At 42.2% G+C, this 12,981-nt stretch overlaps 1 protein-coding gene and 1 pseudogene across 2 annotated transcripts in view; one reads left to right on the top strand and one right to left on the bottom strand.

Moving 5' to 3' along the window:
* The window catches only part of Tulp4 (TUB like protein 4), a 198,858-nt gene that overhangs the window by 101,295 nt on the left and 84,582 nt on the right, over positions 1-12,981 (top strand). The window lies entirely within an intron of this gene.
* LOC101596473 lies at positions 6,405-7,979 on the bottom strand (annotated as a pseudogene).

Here is a 12,981-nt window from a genome sequence, read left to right as displayed (position 1 = left end):
GAAGGGTTGCATAAATAGAGTGAATGTAGGTGTGCACAGGGTTGACTCCTCTCCATTGGTGAATGTGTGTGCTGAGATGCTGGGAAGGGCGGCGGGTGGGCGGAGGGGTGTTTTTACCCTTGCGTGTGTATGCATGTGGGGTTCTTTTCTCGAGGCAAATGTGTGGGCATGTGGGGGTGGTAGTTATCCATTAGTGAATGTGCTGGATGTGGCTTGTTCTTAATCACTGGTGAATTTGTATGCATGCAGGGCTTGCTTTTTATCCATTGAATGTGGATCTGAGCCAAAGTACAAGGTGGCCTACAGCCCAAGCAAGAAGCACTGCTAGTGATGAGTGAAGCTGAGTGGATCATGCTGAGCAGCACATCATATCTTTTTGTTTCGTTTTAAAGATTTTTTTGTTTCATTTTAAAAAATCTTTTTAAAATTTAATTTTATTTGTTTGACAAAAAAAGAGAGAGAGGGAGGGAGGGAGGGAGGGAGGGAGAAGGAGAATGGGTGCATCCATTCTCCTCTCCTCTAGCCACTGCAAAGGATCTCCAAACACATGTGCTGCCTTCTGCATCTGGCTTTACGTGGTTACTGGGAAATCGAACTTGGGTCCTTTGGCTTTGCAGGCAAGCACCTTATCTGCTAAGCCATCTCTCCAGCCCATAAATAAGTACTTTTTTTAAAAGAAGTTTTTAAAGAAAACATCACATCAGGTTTAGCTCTGAGTAAACTCTGTGAGAAGTGCTTCCTGCACTGGTGTCTCGGCCTCCTGTCCTGCCCAGCCTCTCTCCCCTTGCCCTTTTGCTCGCTCCCTTCCTTCTCTGTCTATCTGTCACTGACCTGTGGTCCTAGTATGGCAGCTGGACACTGTGCACTGACTCTTAGTATCTCTCAGTCCTGCTACTGTCTCTTATCTCAAGCTCAGTGCTTCAGTAAGAACAAGCAGAAGTGGGAAAGGAGAGCTACAGACTGCCTTTCCCTCTGTTCTCTTGGCGGATAGAGATTGTGGTTATTTTGAAATCATTTGTATCACAAGAATTGAGGAAGGCATGATCATACTAAGAGATGTCCTATGGAAAGGCTCGCCTGTATTCTAGACATAGCAAGCCTTCCCTGTGTTTTCCCTCTAGTCAGTATCAGTCACTCCAGCCAGTGCAGTCGCTCCTAGTTGCCTATTGATTCAGAGCTAACAGTGGCTGGTAGTGGTGGTGGTCATTTTATTTTATCATTATTGCATTTACTTGTTTTTATTTATGAAAAATAGAATTGGTGTCCTGTAGCCACTACAGTTGAACTCCAGACACACGTGCCACCTTGTGTGCTTGTGTCACCTTGTGCATCTAGCTGACGTGGGTTCTGGGGAGTCCAACCTGGGTCCATAGGCTTTGCAGGTGAGCACCTTAACCACAAAGCCATCTCTTCAGCCTGGCAATGGTCTTTTAACTTCCATTTGATAGTTATTGTTTTTAGTGGAAGCAGTCTCCCCTTTGGAACTAACATCTCTATGCTAGAAGATCTTCCTGTCTTAGAAACAAAAAGCAAAAATTTTGCTAGTGGGCCACTAGGTGTAATAGTGAATGGTGCCATTCTCATTTCTTGATTTGGGCCTATGGACTTGGCTGTAGACAGAATAGCACTATATTTTGGATGCTCATTGAGGACATACATAAACTCATGGAGAGCACCAAGCCATGCAGAACACTGGTACCTAGCTGAGGACAACACAAGCTTAAAAAGGCCATCCCCCATTCATTGGGCCAGCAGGCAGCCCTTCTTTAGCAGTAAAGTGCATTCCTTGGTCAGAACCAGAGTATAGTTTGTCATGCAGTGATGGGGCATCCTGTCTGTCCACAGACAATAGTTTTGGCAGGAGCATTGCATGCGGGGAAGGCAAACCCATATCCAGGGGTCTGTCTGCCTAAGGGCAAAGTGCTGCCCTTTCCATGGGCACTTAGCAGAGTTACTCATCTGATCAGCCTTGGTGAGTGGAAGTCCGTGTTGCTTAGCTCATGTAACTTCCATCCCTGCCACCATGGCTACTTCATCCGCAGCCCACTGGACACATGCCTGGGAAAAGTGGCTGGCTGGCACCCAAAGAACAGGCCGTCTTATCTATTACAGTCTTCCTCTGCAAAGGTTACCCTTGAGTGTCCATTCATGTGACATGAGTATTGGGATTTTTATGTATGTATTTTTAGCCCATGTCTATCTACCTGCTTTGACAAATTTCCTTTTCACTACTTTCCTCCTAATCATGTTCCTTGCAGAAGGTTCCCTAACTATTCAGGAAACCATGAACCATAGTCCATGAGTCTGTCTGTGATTGGACATCCCACCATTTTACCTTCCAAGCAAAGTGCACAGCCCATGTACTATCTGCTGGGAGGATTTCCCTCACCACTGTCCTCTTACGGGTGTGTCAGAAAGCAGCCCATATCCTGTACAGAGCCGTGTGTACACCGTGCCCTGGTCATCTTCACTGTGAGCTGAGGTGGCTACTTGCCATGAAGCCATAAGTGCAAGCTGGGAGAGGAAAGGGTCTGGTATGGTGGTAGGAGTAGAGATCATGGATATTTGGACCTTCTTCATATAACTCATACTCTCAGAGTCTGCTTGAGCCTCATCACACATATATCTCCTCACCCATGATAGTGTACTGCTATGCACACCCTGTTTAATGGGTGATGATCAGACAGATGCCAAGTCAAAACAGATGAGGTGTCACGGTAGCTTGATTTCCTGAGATCATTCAGTCTCTCCTAAAGCTCACTAGCATCCACAAGGCATTATCTGTAGAGGATGGCAGGACTTTGCTTCCTAATCCAAGGGTCTAAACTGTGGTCTGCCATGGAGACCCACCAAAATCTCTCTGTCACTGACTCTCCAAACACCATTGGTTCTGTTGGGCCATGTGGCCCTGGTGATGAAGAGAGAGGCTTATAAAGCAGTCATTAAATAGGCTGGGGTAACACAACCAAGCAAACACATCTTGCCTCTGATGTCCAGCGACACCCATCATGTTAACACATACAAGTGTGCTTTGCAGCACGGTGTTGTGGTGGACAGAAACTCAATTTAGGGAGCTGTAGAGTCAGCTGTGCATTGCTGGCAGAAATCACCTGACCAAAGAGCACCTTATTGAGGGGGAAAGGTTCATTTTGGCTTACAGACTCAAGGGGAAGCTCTGCAATGGCAGGGGGAAACGATGGCATGAGCAGAGGGTGGCCATCACCGCCCAACATGAGGAGAAGGGAAGAGAGGGGAATGGAAGAGAGAGGAAGGGAAGAGAGGGGAACGGAAGAGAGGGGAACGGAAGAGGGGAAGGGAAGGAGAAAATTATTAGCCTTTATCCTATGCTGGTCATGTCTTTTGGCCATCCAAAATTAGCCACCTTTCTCATAGGTCATAGGTCTTGCACCTGCGGACTTAGGACTGCGATGCGTGCCTTTCCAGAGTGTGGCTGTGTCTTCCATGTTTTCACCTTCCCAGGGTGGGTTGGCTGTCTTGTGAGTACCTGGTAAGGAGACTGTTGGACAATGAAGATTCTGGTTTCCTCTTAAAGAAACCATGAAGGGCAATAATGTGATGATAGTGCATGGCCAGGCACTGAGCATCACTTTTTGTTTGTTTGTTTGTTTGTTTGTTTTTTGAGGTAGGGTCTCACTGTAGCCCAGGCTGACCTGGAATTCACTATGGAGTCTCAGGGTGGCCTTGAACTCATGGGAGTCCTCCTCCCTCTGCCTCCCGAATGCTGGGATTAAAAGCGTGCACCACTACATCTGGCTTGAGTGTTACTTTATGTAAGCACAGTGTGAGACAGTTGAACCAGGGTGTTCTAACCCAAAGAGAATGTGTACATCTATTGTGAAAAATAAACATTTCAAGCCAAATATAAAATAATTTTATACCTATTAGATTGGGAAAAGTTTAAAGGAGGAGGCACTTTTGAGTACAGTAAGGATTTACGTTAGGGTACAGATAAACTGCTGGCAGGGTGAAAACAGTTTCCATCACTTTACAAACAGCCTGGCTGGGCATGGTGGTGCACACCTTTAATCCCAGCTCTCAGGAGCAGAGGTAGGAGGTAACCATGAGTTCAAGGCCACCCTGAGACCACATAGTGAATTCCAGGTCAGCCTGGACTAGAGTGAGACCCTACCTCAAAAAACCTAAACCAAACCAAACCAAACCAAAAAAAAAAAAAAAAAAAAAAACCCCACAAGGAAATAGCCAGGTTATAGCAATGCGAGCTGCTGAGTTCGTTCTGCTCCTAGGTGTATACTCCAGAGAAGTCTAGTACAGTGTTCATATGCAGCAGTGTCAGTAGTTGCAGGTGTTGTCATCTTTATACTTCTGACACCAAATATGTGGTTTTTGTTCACATCAGCACCAAATCTCCAACTGTCTGAACACCCACTGAGTGTCATCAGTTTAGTTCTGACACTACCTGGAGTTGGCAATCAAGCTCCATGAGGTCAACCACTCTGTTCTACAAGGCTGCCCTTAGTAACAACTTTGGGTCCCTGGTTTATCCACACTTGGCTAGAAGTTGAAGTCCCCCTCCATTCAGGTTGGATAATTTTCTAGAATGGCTTTACTGACTTACCTTACCTTACTTAGCTTATCAGGATGTTGTAAACGGGGAGTGGGGAGAAAAAAAAAAAAAAAACAGCTTCCTAGTTTCAGGTCTTATATTGATGTCTTTAATCTATTTGGAATTGATTTTTGCATATGGTGAAATGAGTGGGTCTAACTTCATTTTTCTACATATGGTCATCCAATTTGTCCAACACCATTTGTTGAAGATGCTGTCTTTTGTCCAGTCTGCATTATTGTCACCTTGGTCAAAGATTAAGCAGCTATAGTTACTTGACCTAAGGTCTATGTCTTCAATTCTGTTCCATTGGACTATGTTTCTGTTTTTATTCCAGTACCATGCTGTTTTTGTCACTGTGGCACTATGGCTTTGTAATACAACTTTAGATTTATTATGGTGATACCACCAGAGGGATTTTTTTTTTCCCTGAGAATAAGTTTGGCTATCCGAGGCCTTCTGCCATTCCATATGAATTTTGAGATCATTTACGTAATTTGGGATCTCTCTGTCTTTGTAATGAAGGCATTTAGGGCTATGAATTTTCCACTTAGGACTGTCTTCATTGTGTCCCATAAGTTTTGGTAGGTCATGTTTTCATCATCGTTCAGTGGAATTTTACAATTTCTTTTTTTTATTTCTTCCACGACAACCTACCCCTTGTTTGAAAGTGTGTTATTTAGTCTCTAGGAGCTCGTGGAGTTCTTGATGTGTCTCTTGTAAATTTCTAGCTTTAAAGCATTGTGATCTGACATGCAGGAAGTTACTTCTGTCTTTAGTGGTGAGGTGGGTTTCTTAAAGACAACAGATAAAAGGGTCCAGTTTTTTGATCCATCCTGATAAACTGTGTCTTTTGATGGGTGAGTTAAGACCATTAATATTTAAGGTTGTTGCTGTAGGTTTGAAGTAAACCCTGCCATGATGAATTGTTTATGGGGTTTGGTGCTTTTTTTGTGTTTTGTGTATTTTGAGCCTGTTCTTTTGGTTATTGTGATCATCTTCTTCTTGTTTGACTGTTCTGTGTAGAAAATTCCCTCCAATATTCTCTATGGACTTGCCTTTGTGGTCATATAATCATAGAGTTGACTTTTTTAATGGAAAGTTTTTCTTCTACCATCTATTATGAGTGATACTTTTGCTGGGTAGAGTAGCTTGGGTTGGATGCCATAGTTTTTTTTTTTAGACTTTGCAGTGTTCCATTCCAGGCCCTTCTGGCTTTCAGGGTTTCCATTGAGAAATCTGATGCAATTCTGATGGAATTGCCTTTGTATGTTGTAAATTGTTTCTGTCATACTGCTTTTAACACTCCCTATTTGTTTTTGTTGTTGAGAGTTTTAACTATAATGTGTCTTAGAGAGTTTCTTCTTTGGTCCTGTTTGTTCGGTGTTCTGTGGACTTCCTGTATTTGAATGGGCTTTTCTTTTGAGACATTCTGAAAATTCTATTCAATAATTTTGTTGAATATATTCTCTATGCCTCTGGCCTGGATTTTCCCTCCTTTTGGTATACCCATGATCCGGATATTTGGTCATTTTAGGGTATCCCACAATTCCCTCATTTTCTGTTCACTTGATTTTTTTGAACTTAGCCGTTTTTGGTCTCCCAATCAATTTCTTCTGCCTTGTCTTCCAGGTCAGAGGTTTTGTCTTCCACATGAGTAACTCTGTTGGTGAGGGTTCTAGAGAGGGTTTTTTTTTTTTTTCACTAATTAAATACTTTATTGAATAAATACAATACCAAACAAATGCATCCAAATGCTTTAAAAAAAAAATCAAGGCCCTTCTATTCAGGCTAATGAGAAATACAATAAAGGCAGATATGCTAGTTTAACATAATTGGCTGACTTTATACAGCACTTATATCTTTTAGTCCACAAGTATATTATTAAATGATAGAGAACATCTAATACAACCATTTCTACAGAACTAGGAAATAAATTTCTAATAAAGAAAGGTTTTACAGACCCCCATCTTTTATACCCACCCCAACAGTCTAACTCTAAAGAGGATAAAGCCAATGCTTTTCCTCACAAGAGCTCAGGACTAAAGTCACTTTGCTATCAAAATCTGTGTTTGTGATCCGTTATGAGCATTGAGACAAGATTCAAATATTCCCAAAGAAGCACAATGCACGTTGTGATCGCCTATTCAGCAATAGGGAGCACTGCATTCAAAACTCTCATCCCAGGAATTAGATAAGGTCAGCCACATTCATGGGCATTTCCTCCACTGTAGTATTGTAGAAAGTCTCAATGTCACGAAGAATCCTCTTGTCTTCTTCAGTAACAAAGTTTATAGCCACACCTTTCCTCCCAAATCGACCCCCTCTGCCAATTCGACTCGCTCTTTTTACAGTGTGCTGTTTCGCTTAAGATTCCACGTCCTAAATTAGGTCAACGACGTTTCTGAGCGCCATCTCGTCATCAACTGCTGCTATCGACTCCTGTGAATATAGTTTTCACGATTGGTAGGTAGATCATAGTTTATAACCAATGACACTTGTTGCACATCAATCCCACGAGCCAACAAGTCAGTCGTGATCAAAACACGGCTTGACCCTAATCGGAATTCCCTCATGATAACATCTCGCTCCTTCTGGTCCATGTCACCATGCAGAGCAGAAACTGTGAAGTCCCTGGCATGCATTTTCTCAGTGAGCCAATCCACCTTACGCCTTGTATTGAGAAAAATCACAGCCTGTGTCATTGTCAATGTCTCATACAAGTCACAAAGCGTGTCCAGCTTCCACTCCTCTCTCTTTCAACATTAATATAAAACTGTTTGATTCCTTCAAGGGTTAATTCTTCCTTCTTCACCTGAATTCGAATTGGATCTCTCATGAACTTCTTGGTCACTTCCAACACATCAGTTGGCATTGTGGCAGAAAGCAACACAACCTGAATGCTTGTGTTTAGTTTTTGGAAAATCTCATAGATTTGATCCTTGAATCCCCGGCTCAACATTTCATCTGCTTCATCCAAAACAAACATTTTGATCCATTTTGGAGAAAGGTATCTTCTGTTTAACATGTCAAACACTCTTCCAGGTGTACCAACAACAATATGTAGTGCTTCAGCCTGCAGCTTCTGCATTTCATTTCGAACATTTGTTCCGCCAATGCAAGCATGACATGTTGCTCCCATGTAGTCGCCAAGAGCTAAAATTAGCTTCTGGATCTTTAATACAAGGAATAATAGCTCTCTGCTGAATAGCTAAAGGCTTCTCAAAACCGTAAGCATCACGAAGAAGAGACTCCTTTAAATTCATATCATCAAAGTTATCAACAATCTCATTCCAGTTGCTCTCGATGACACCATCGGGGTCCATTCCCTCTGGGCCGCCATGTTCTCTGTTATAATCCGCGGAGCCACCAGACATGATCCGACAAACCGCTCAGCACCTGACTGGAAAGCTAGAGAGGTTTTTATAATTTCTATTTGATTTTTGTTTTCTGTTGTGTTACTTTGCATCATGTCCATCTCTTTTTTTTTTTAATTTTTTTATTTTTTTTCTTTTTCAAGGTAGGTTCTCACTGTAGCCCAGGCTGACCTGGAATTCACTATGGAGTCTCAGGGTGGCCTTGAACTCACAGCGATCCTCCTACCTCTGCCTCCCGAGTGCTGGGATTAAAGGCATGTGCCACCACGCCCAGCATGTCCATCTTTTTTGAGGTATGATTTCAATTTGAGTCTGATTTTCTTGATGCTTCCTGGAATTCATTCTTGCATTTGATCATTTCTTTATTAAGCTTAATCAACCAGTTTTTGAGATCTCCCATTTCTTAATTCACCTTCAATTTATTCATATCTCTTTGGAGGGTTCTAACATTTTCTTCAATCAAGTTAAGCCTACTGTCAAAAGCTGAATGCTCTAGGAGACAATTCTGTTTGGTTTCATTGATACGATTGTTGGTTCTCTGATGGTTTGCTTCCAGTTTGGTGTTTTTGTTTTTTTTTTTAAATCAGGGTCTCACTGGTTGTTGTGTTTTCATCTTGGGAATGAATTTCTGTTGATTTCTCTGTGATTTCATTGGAGGCTTCCATAGTAAGACTAGGCATCCTTGGTGGAGATCTCTGTTTTCTGACTTCTTTTGTTTTTTTTTTTGCATTATTTTCTACCCATTTTAGGAAGATTCTTTATTTTATTGAGGAGGAAGCAAGTTTTTGTTCTTTGGCCCATACACCCTCTGGCTCAGGTGATCAAGGATGTTGGTACCTAGTGGCCAGTCAAGATACCAGAGCAAAAGGCCTGATTCCACAGCTCACACAAGGACCAGACCTCCCCAAGCAAGGCATAATGGGACCTACCAGGACCAGGAGACTGGTAGAAACTATGGGACAGGGATATGGCCTACTCACTCCATACCAATGCTCCCGCGAGTGCACAGACTGGTGCAGGGAACCCCAACCAGGGAGCTGGGGAGGAGCCAGGAAATGGGTCTGGCCTCCTCACTCCATACCACTGCACCTGCCTCAATGTTGGTTTGTTTTTGTTCGTTTGTTTGTTTTTCTTCATACATAATGTGTTTTGATTACTCTTCTCCCATTCCTCTTCCCCATTTTTGTGTTCCTTTTCCTCTCATGATCTGCTTTCAAGTTTCATGACATCTACCCATATTCAAACCCACATATATACATATATACAAAGTTAAAAGCAAATATTTGCATATGAAAGAGAGCATACAGTTTTTATCTTTCTGAGTTTAGATTACCTTGCTTAATACTCTAATTTCCAGGTCTACCCATTTTACTATAAATTTCTATTTTCTCTAACATCTGAATAAAACCCTAATGTATGTGTGTGCCCTGTTTCCATATCTATTTGTCTGTTACATTTCCTTGATTTTGTGAATTGAATAGCAATAAACAGATATACAAGAATCGTTGGTAGGATTTAGAGTCCTGTGGTTGTTGGCCTAGGAGTGGTATAGCTAGATTATAAGGCAATTCAATTTTAGTTTTTTGAGAAACTTCCATACTAATTTCCATAATATGCCAGCTTACACTCACCAGCAATGAGTAAGGTCTCTACTTTCCCCACATCATCCCTCTCATTTATTGTCATCTGTTTTCTTGATGACAGCCACTCTGACTGGGGTGAAGTAGAATCTCAAAGTAGTTATATTTGAAACTCCCTGATGGCTAAGGGTGTTCAACATTTTTTTTTAATTTTTTTATTTATTTATTTGAGAGCAACAGACACAGAGAGAAAGACAGGTAGAGGGAGAGAGAGAATGGGCGCGCCAGGGCTTCCAGCCTCTGCAAACGAACTCCAGACGCGTGCGCCCCCTTGTGCATCTGGCTAACGTGGGACCTGGGGAACCGAGCCTCGAACCGGGGTCCTTAGGCTTCACAGGCAAGCGCTTAACCGCTAAGCCATTTCTCCAGCCCGGTGTTCAACATTTTTAAAAAATATTTTTTGGCCATTTGTACTGCTGCTTTTGAGAACTGTTTATTCAATTCATTAACATATTTATTAATTGACAGTTTGGGTTTTTTGAATTTTACAGTTTCATATGTATTCTAGATATTAAATGCCTGTCTAAAGTATAGCTGGCAAAGACTTTCTCCTATTGTATAGTTTGTTCATTCTGCTGGTTGTTTTTTTTTTTTCAATTTTTTTTTGTTTATTCTTATTTATTTATTTGAGAGCAACAGACAGAGAGAGAAAGAGGCAGATAGAGAGAGAGAGAGAGAGAGAATGGGCATGCCAGGGCCTCCAGCCACTGCAAACGAACTCCAGATGCGTGTGCCCTCTTGTACATCTGGCTGACGTGGGTCCTGGGGAAGCGAGCCTCGAACCAGGGTTCTTAGGCTTCACAGGCAAGCGCTTAACCGTTAAGCCATCTCTCCAGCCCTGTTTTTTTTTTTCCCCCTGAAGCTTTCTAATTCCATGTAATCCCAGTTTTGTTTTGTTTTGTTTTTTCCAATTACTAGAGTTATTTCCTGTGCTGTTGGAAAGTTTTAGCTTACCCCTGTAGTTTGGAAGTGCTTCCCCTAGTCATTTCAGCATTTCAGGTTTTAAATTGAAGTCTGTGGTCTGTTTTGAATTGATTTCTGTGCAGGGTGAGATATGGATCTAATTTCATCCTTCTATAGGTAAATATCCAGTTTCAGCTGCACCATTTGTTGAATAGGGTGTCTCCCCTCCCCCCCCTTACAGTGTATGTTTTTCTTACCTTTGTCAAAATTAGGTAGACAAAGGTTGTGGCTTTGTTTCTGGATCTTCTGTTCTCTTTTTCTGCATGTCTGTTTTTGAGTTCTGACCATGCTGCCCTTGTCACTATGGTTCTGTAATATAACTCAAGGTCAGGCATTTTGATACTTCCAAGCAGTGTTCTTTCTGCTTAGGATTGATTTAGCTATTCTGTGGCCTTTTGTGTTTCCACATGAATTTTAGTGTTGTTTTTTTTCCTAGTTCTGTGAGAAATGTCATTGGAATTTTTATGGGGATTGCATTTTCTCTGTAGCTATTGTTTGGTAACATAGCCATTTTCACATTTATCCTCCCAATCCATAGGCACATTAAAGGCATTTCCAGTGTCTGTTGTCTTTTTTGATTTATTTCAGTGTGATGATGTTTTCATTGTAAAGGTCTTTCATGTCCTTGTTTAGGTTTATTCCTAAGAATTTTTTAGGTGATTGTGAATGAGATCCTTTTCCTAATTCATTCTTAACAGGTTTGTTGCCATAGATACACACACACATATGCACATATGTACATATATACATACATATACACGCACACACATACTGGATTTTGTATGTTACTTTTGTATCTAGCAACTTTTATTTAATAAATAAATAAATGTTTATCAGGTCTAAAAGTTTTCTGGTGGAGTCCATAGAATCTTTCTGTAGTCTTACTGCTCTATCTAAGATCTCAAACACAATACTGAACATGAATGAAGAGAGTAGGCACCCTTGCTTTGTTCCAGATTTTAGAGGAAGGGCTCTGTTCCCCCCATGCAGTGTAATGTTGACTGAGGTTGGTCATATGTAGATAGCCTTTATTGTGTTGAGGGGTCTATTCCCAATTTCTTCTGAACATCTCAATATGTTATATCTTGCTTTATTCTTGTTCTTTTAATGAGAGAGAATTGGCACGCCAGGGCCTCCCGCCACTGAAGTTGAGTTCCAGGTGTGTGTGCCACTTTGTGTCATTGTGCAACCTTGCGTGCTTGCATCACCTTGTGCATATGGCTTGCGTGGGATCTGGGGAGTCAAACGTGGGTGCTTAGGCTTTGCAGGCAAGTGCCTTAACTGCTAAGCCATCTCTCTAGCCCTCTTGCTTTATTCTTGCTCCAGGAGGTTGAATGGTGGTTTTGCATTCATTTCTGGAACCTTACGAAGTTATTTCCCCCTTGTATTAGTCAGGGTTCTCTAGAGGAACAGAACTGCTAGAATGAATTATTTTTTTTTTAATTTTTATTTATTTATTTATTTGAGAGCGTCAGACACAGAGAGAAAGACAGATAGAGGGAGAGAGAGAGAATGGGCGTGCCAGGGCTTCCAGCCTCTGCAAACGAACTCCAGACACGTGCACCCCCTTGTGCATCTGGCTAACGTGGGACCTGGGGAACCAAGCCTCGAACCGGGGTCCTTAGGCTTCACAGGCAAGCGCTTAACCGCTAAACCATCTCTCCAGCCCTAGAATGAATTATTTTAAAAAGGGAATTTATTATATTATCTTACGATAGCCCAATAGCAGTTGCAGGCCCGAGAATCACAGAACCTGGTAGCTGCTCAGTCCACGTGGCCAGATGCCTCAGCAGTCCTGGTCCGGCACCGCAGATGGCATGGGAAGGTGTGGAGGTTTCCTGGGGAGCCGCTGAGTTTCAGTCCACACAGGTCTTCAGTTGATGCATGTCTTTAGTCCGCACTGGTCTTCAACCCATGCTGGAAGGCATCAAGCAGCTCCGGCACAGCCAAATGGAAGGAAGGAAGGGGCTCTTTTCACCCAGAGCTTCCTTATATGAAGTCCCCCTCTGAGTGGGGCTGCCCGCTCTGGGGGAAAGGCTCACTCTGGGGGAAGGACTTCCTCCTTCAGTGAATCCTTCCTGGAAGCAACCTCAGAGACCCACCCAAAGGGATTTCTGTGGATTACTAAACGGATCAAGTTGACATCACCTTAACTATCATAAGTCTACCCCTTGTCAACTTGACACCAAACCATATCTCCTTACATCATACTTAATTGCCAAATGAAAATAGTAACAAGCTCATAATTCTGCCTAACATGGTATAACTATTCCATGTACAACCAGAAATGCAAAATCTTTCCCCCAACACAAAGCTTAGTCTCTAATATAATAGGTCTAATATAAATTCATCCATTAGCTAGTGATATAATATTGGTGTAGATATATACAAACACTCTGTATCAAGGCAGGACAGA

This window comes from Jaculus jaculus, chromosome 9, assembly GCF_020740685.1.
Source record: "Jaculus jaculus isolate mJacJac1 chromosome 9, mJacJac1.mat.Y.cur, whole genome shotgun sequence".
NCBI classification, from domain to species: domain Eukaryota; kingdom Metazoa; phylum Chordata; class Mammalia; order Rodentia; family Dipodidae; genus Jaculus; species Jaculus jaculus.
The sequence above is the reverse complement of the archived record's forward strand: the minus strand, read 5'-3'. Positions and strand labels throughout refer to the sequence as shown.